Source organism: Astatotilapia calliptera, chromosome 15 (assembly GCF_900246225.1).
Source record: "Astatotilapia calliptera chromosome 15, fAstCal1.2, whole genome shotgun sequence".
Taxonomy (NCBI): domain Eukaryota; kingdom Metazoa; phylum Chordata; class Actinopteri; order Cichliformes; family Cichlidae; genus Astatotilapia; species Astatotilapia calliptera.
In genome coordinates, this window is record NC_039316.1 from 36,464,331 (window position 1) to 36,471,560 (window position 7,230).

Genomic DNA, 7,230 nt, shown 5'->3' on the forward strand with positions numbered 1-7,230 from the left:
ATTTATGGGACTAATAATGTCTGATAATTTAGGAGCAGGACAAGAAACAAAGGTAAAATCAAGGCAGTGCAGAAGAGCAGGAAGACTGTGTGAGGATAAGCAGAGAAGGAAGGAGGTGCCGGTGAGGGGAAAGGGAGGCACCGCGATCATCTTATCAGACCTGTGAGCCGTGAGTGATCTAAGTGGACTGAGAGAGGAGAGCAGAGCCTCTGTTGTGCCCTGTGATCCAAGACTGCACTTTATGGCATGCTCCTGATCTCTATCAGTGTGGGAAAAGACTGCAAGGCCGGAGGGACTGTGCGGATTTATGCCTGTGGCTGAACGCATGTTTGTTTAGTTTGGTGCACCGCTACTAAAGCAATCAAGTGGGCAGAGCCTTGTGTGCATGCATGTGCATAGTGTATGTGGGTGTGTAGCATCTCAGTTTCTGCCACTAAAGCAATTAAGATGGCAGAAGCTTGTGTGTTTAGAGCAATGTGCGTGTTTATGTGTGCACTTGACCGCTGTGCTGATAAGGACTACAAACATCATCCAACAGCAGGCGGGCAGGTTCACCCACACTAGACGATAAGACGGAACTTTGACCCCTCACAGCTCTAACCGACCATTTAATTCACACTCACACACAGCATTAATAACAGGTCATAAAGTAAAATATGCTTCTGTGTGTCGCAATTAAATCTAACGTCACTGCCATTCCATTGCTCAAAAGCACTGAAACACAGAGCTCGCAGAGAGCTCCAGTTATGTCTTGTCACCTAATGGCTGTAAAACAGACTGATCACTGGTAATGTCCTGTGCTGAGGGCTCCAGACGATTAGTGATCCTTCGAGCCTGTGGGCCTTAACTGCCATTAAAGGACGCTCACACTGATTTTACTGTGTGAAGCCTCCGAAAGGGAACAAAAACTATGTGCATGAGCGCACACATACACACACACCCACCTACTCAGCATCCGCTGCTCTCCAGATGCCAGCTGAGTGACGCACACTCTGTCATGCACCAATAAAACTGCAGTGGGATTGCAGGGTGATGAGGCCACAGCTAAATCTGTAGCAGGTTCAGCTATTAGTTGAGTCACTATGAGTTCATAAGGGAGACGCCGTGCAGGGGGTCACCGGGTAGATCACGCTTCAGTTCGCCGATGCATTCAGCTGACGCCACACACACCCAGACTCATGCAGACACCAGACTCCGCGGTGACACACTCCATCAGGGCCCCTGTGAGTCACCTGTGCAGCCTGGTAGACAGGCAGCCTGAGGCGAGGCGACATGAGATTTGTGTGTGTGCTTGTGTGTGTGCAAGCCTGGCTCCAGTGATATCATCATTAGGAGACAGCGAGGGCTGAGCTGTCTGATGGACGGCACACTCCACTCCCCTTGTGATCCGGCCACCTCTCACCCAAAATGACCATCTTCTCAATACCTCATAAAAATAACGACAGAACAAAGAAATGGATGGAAGGAGACAAGGGAGGAAGGATGGCATAGATGGTGCATAGGCAACCAGGTCTTGGCCCTGTGCTACACCAGCCTTTATATGTGTCCACTGGGAGGAGACCTGGCCTGTGTTCGGCAATCAGCAGCCACTTACACGGTAGACACAGGCATTAAACAGCCATTACATCAATAGCACGGATGCTGCACTTTAGAGGTGTACTTATCATCTGCTTTATGACCGACCATAACCGCAATGAAAGAATTCTGATTTCTTATCCTCTGAAGGGAGTCTACTTTCACATTTATCTGAGGACATTTTTTTTGCCAAGTCAAACCTACACAAAAAAACGTTTTAGAACTTCACACATAAAAAGCAAAAACCATAATCTGCGTGTTACCTCCTGCCATCTCCTGCTACGTTTGGATTCCTCCCTGGAAGGTCCATTCTGACCACCTACACATGTGCTTTTGCAGCTTTCCCGGGACCTCACACATGCACAGAGAGCAAACGACAATCTACGTGTCAAGGATCATCACTGGTAGCAAACTTCTATTTAAACTAAGAGGCAAACATCAACATTTAGTTGGCTTTGTTCTCTTCCCAAAATGAAATTCAAGTTGCAAGGCCGCTGTGGCGATTCAGCATTTACAAGGACCATAAAGGATATGAAAGTGAAAGATAAAATAGCACCTGTAAAACAGGAGACAGGCTAAACTTTGCCGACAGGCACCGTTCGTTTTCCCAGATGGGAGATTAAACCTCTGTAGGATAAAGCATTGCTACATTTATTAGCAATGTATCTCCCTATGCACCTTTCAATTATCCAGATTGGATGAGTGAAAATACAACCCACAGTAAAGATTATTTTAATTGTTTCTACTAAAATATGTCAGCATCAACGACCTAGTGATCAATATCGGTTCAAGCTAGCCAGTTATAAATTATAAGAAACATTATATTTAGAAATAGATCCCAAATACATACAAAGAACATTTTTAGAAATCATTTAATAAATATCCAAAAGGTATGATATGCGGAATACACCATAATGTCTGTGCAGAGGAAAGTGCATATTTAGGTGAGGTTTAATTGATGCAGGTGCACCTCATTGCCTTGATATTCCCACTTTTTCCAACTCCCTTGCTAACATGTGCCTCAGCAAGGTTCATGTTGAGTAGTGCAATTAAAGATGTTGAAATGCCGACGTTCCCCAGACATGAGAGCACTCATCTTCGTGATATCACCAAATATCAATGCACTTTTATAACTCTCTTACGGTGTGTTCACACCGAACACAATAGACGCGAACAGAGCGTCAGGTTTACATGTAAAGTCAATGGAAAAGCGCGTGAAACGCACATCTGGCACGTTTGACGCGCGAGTAAAAACACACGTGTCAGTTTTTGTGTTGCATTTTGTGCATTCGCGCGTATCGCGTCTACCGCTCGAGTTGAAAAAATGTGAACTCCAGCGTCAGGCAGCTTTCTTGCCAATTCTCTAAGAGGTTTTCAGGATTAGTTGTCCAGTTGAATGTCGGCTGCTTTTTGTCGTTCTCTGTGAAGATGACCCCACACTGCTTCAATAACATTGAGGTCCAGGTTCTGAGGAGGCCAGTCTATGACTGACAGTGTTTTTCTATCCATCTATGCTTTTACTCCATTGGCAGTGTGTTTGGGATCATTGTCATACTAGAAAATGAAGCCTTTGCCAATCAGATGTTTTCATGTGCTTTTGCATGTCAGATCAGTATCTAAAGGTACTTTCTCAGCTTCGACAAGATTCCCCAAACCACTAGCTGCAATGCAATTCCAAAGCTTGACAAACCACCGTGAGTTTACAGCCGTCTGTAAACAGTGACACTCACTGCGGTACCTGCTTTGTTTTCCTCACCTATTTGCCACACACACTTGAACTGTGCACAAAACAAGCTCAACATCAAAGTGCAATATGATTCTCTTTATCAGTTCATAAAATTTCAAGGAGCAGCCTCCTCCTTTAAGAGGGCACGTGGTGATATTACTTGTTTAAAAACTCTCTTCTCAGCCCCCTCCATCGTCTGTCTGCGTGACAGCGCCCAGCCACATGATCAGAGCTTATTGCCTTTAGCCACCGCCGAACTAAACCTCAAACTGGAACATAGCCAGGGGAAGACCATAAAGCAGCCACACAGGTCACAGGACTCGGCTCAGTATCTCAGTGCTTATTATCACACATGTTATCACACACAAACCCTTGCCTGTCACGTTACCATAAAATCTAAGTCAGCTGACGCACCTCCACCATATGAGGTGGCTGAAAGGCTTGAATGAATGCTCCTGCTGATACATTGTAGAGTTTGCATATATATTGGGCAGCGTGTCACTGGGCTTATGAGGTGTTAATGAGTTTCACGCCTTAAGGCTAAAAGCAGTTGTTTGCGTCACAGCTTCCTTTTCCAAACAGTAGCACCCATCATCTTCACTTAGGCATTGTTCATCTTAATAAGGGCCTTGTGCTGCTCACCAACAGGAGATACATGGTTAATTGATTGCAGCTGTCTGCCTTAACCCAAATTGATGGCCATAATCTAATGAAGAACATGAGGTTCTGAAGATAATAATGTACCTTGACATGATAATGATTTCCCAAAAATAAAGTCATTTTTGTCAGTGATTTGTACATTAAGTCAGCTGACGCACACCGGGCCCAAAGGAGAGACTGGGGGAACTGTCACAAACAGAAAGGTGATGTTTGTATGACTGTTGGTCAGTGCCAGTCGTCATAGCAATAACAAAGCAATCCCTGTGCAAAAATCTTGAGTCACTCATTACTTCTTTATATTTTGCTTCCAGTGATCCTGACTTTCCAGCAATTCTTTATGTGCTTTCGTGCAAAGCTTCTCCAGGCTTACTGACAGTCATTCAAAGTTTTTATTTGGACATTGGCTGCTTTGTACACTCATTGTTAACTCAGTCATTACAACTTCCCGTGAAATGCAGACCCATGTTTTTTGTGACTTTTTTTGTGTTAAGCCCCCTAACACTGACCTATGAATCTATCGAGCATAAAAAAGGGCACCTGATGCCTGGGTTAGACTTCTGCAGGGAATCTTTGACCCTTTATTTTGATTTTATAAGTTTGTTTGTAAGTAATAGAAAAGTTGCAGTGCATAGCATAGTCCCATAGTTCTTGTGGTAAAGAAAGATGGATCTACATGGTTCTGTGTAGACTACTGTAAGGTGAATAAGGTGTCAGAGTTTGATGCATACCCTATATCCTGGGTCGACGAACTCCTGGACTGGTTTGGTTCTGCACGCTTTTTTACAACACTGCATTTGACCAAAGGCTACTGACAGATTTCCTTGTCTACTGTATATGAACAAGACTCTGTATAGGTTGTAACGATTCATCATCATTCCTTTCAGCTTGTTTGGAGCTCTCGCCCCTTTCCAGCTACGTCGCTGCGTTTGCTGCATATGCTGCTGTTGGATGTAACGCATTGCAAAGTAAGATTACAAATTAATGTGTTACTGTAATCACATTACATTTTTCAGTAACACAGTAATGTAATGTGTCACTGTACTACAGTCAGTCATTACATTACAATTATGTCATTAATTACGATACAGAGGTTCTTCAGTGATCTGCATGCTGGATTGAGAGAAAAAAAAACATCAAAGAAACATGAATTTTTTCTCCCTCCACACTTGCACCACAATCACCTGATTTCAAATCCTGTGCAGGAGGAGGAGAATGGTGGAGTGATACAACAATACAGCTTTTGATTAGTGCCAATATGGACATTACTTTTATTTTGTTTGCACAAAACGACAAGAGCGTGACAGTAAAAAGGAATTTGCATTTAGGACAGCCGCATCACACTGCTAACAGAACTTAAACTCTTTAAAAACATCTGCACAGATCCCAGATGCTAACGCCAAGCTAGCAATGAACCCAGAGTGATGTTGAAGCCGATTGTATGCACACCCCAGCTCAGCAGCCAGACCCTTAACTTCAACAGGTAACAAAGGCAGTGGTGAGCAGCTAGACACTGACCTTGCATGGGACCGTAACCTAAACTTCATATTGTTAACAGGTAATTTTGAGACAGTGTTGATAATTTTAGGTTATAACAAGAGTAATGAGCCTTGTGACAAATTACTTTCTCAGGTGAGTAATTAGGAAACGTTTTGCATTACTTTTAAGAAAAGTACAGACTAATGTGTAATACATTACCTTTTACAAGCAATTACCCCAGCACTGGCTGCTGCCTACTTGGATGATGTCATCAGAAGATGTAATGTGAGTGCTGGAGTCTCTTAGGCAGGCAGAAGCTGGACAGAGGGAGTATCAGGCAGTGTCTGAAAGTCACGTTTTAAGAAATCTGAAAAAAAAAATCATCAATCAAGACCTGACACAGGACCTGGGAGATGCATTTGGCCCTCAAGTTGGTCTACCATCTACTTATCATTGAAGCCTCCTCTGAAACTGTCTGAGTGGAAGGGTGGTTGTCAAGAAGCCATTGTAAAGGAACCTGGACCTCAACATCATTGAAGCAGTGTGGGATCATCTTGACAGAACAGAGCAGCCAACATCCAAAGAAGAGCTTTGAATATCCTTCAAGAAGCCCGGAGAACTATTCCCGAAGTCTACTTAAAGAAATCACAGAAAATCTTGACTAAGAGAACTCAGACTGTGTTGAAGAATAAAGGTGGTCATACCAAATACAGACTTACAAGTTTGTTAGAATTGTACAAACTCAATTGTTGCCTAAATACAGACACAACACTTTATGGAACATTGCACCCTTGACACAAAAATAATTTCTATTTAGTGAGATCTTGGAAGATGTTTTAAATAAGAAGTTACTTAATTGTCTATCAAAAAAAAAAAAACCCCTAAAAATCATGAAACTACAAATTTGTTTTATATTTAGTGACTGTGATTAACTGTAATGGAGTGTTTTTAAGGCTTTTAATCGTAGAAAGTTTTTGCCTTATTTTGTTTTTTGTTTTTTTTTTTAAACCTGCAGTGAAGAACAAGACTACAACGTATAAAGACCTGAACATTGGGTTCTAACATGTCACTTTCCATGATAAGCTTCTCCACAGTTGTCATCTATTGATCAAAAGGCTGAAGAATACACTCCAAATGTAAATACGCTAAACCCCACTTCTTCATTAAAGCTCATTTTCAGGCCGGTTATGCAAATGCATGCAAACACCAACCAAAGGCCCGAACAGTTGGGCCTTTTTATAGCCAAAATGGCAACAGACAATCAAACATCAAATGACCTCCTTTGACACCCACCAAGCTCAATCCGTGTTAGACAGAGTTTGCCTTCTCTGTCTAAACTCTTCTTAGACAAAGGATCACTGCCTCTTATTGTGACAGTGACAGAAAGCAGCGTGTTGACAAAGAGGATGAAGATGGCAAACACCTCGGGGAGCACATTGGCCCATGTCCCACATCTGCCCTTCATACTGGAGCTGGCTGCGGAGGAGATTTGGAGAGAAATCGAGGTCGTTCTGAAGTGGGCTGAGGGCAAGCTGAGGCCTCGGTGCTGACACAGAGTGATTAAAGACTGGAATTAAGGGGACAGCAACGAAACATCAAAACAGGGAGAAAAACCTATCCATCTGGGTGATTCAAGGAGGATGAGATTAAGTGTATGTGCGTGTGTGAGTGTGTGTTTCTGCCCAGAGCTCTGAATACGCAGAATGAACCAACAGTCAAAAGACCTCCCTGGTTAAGAAAGGGGAAAAGGAGGCTATTTAAAAGGTGGCAGTTCTTCCAAGCTGATATATCTG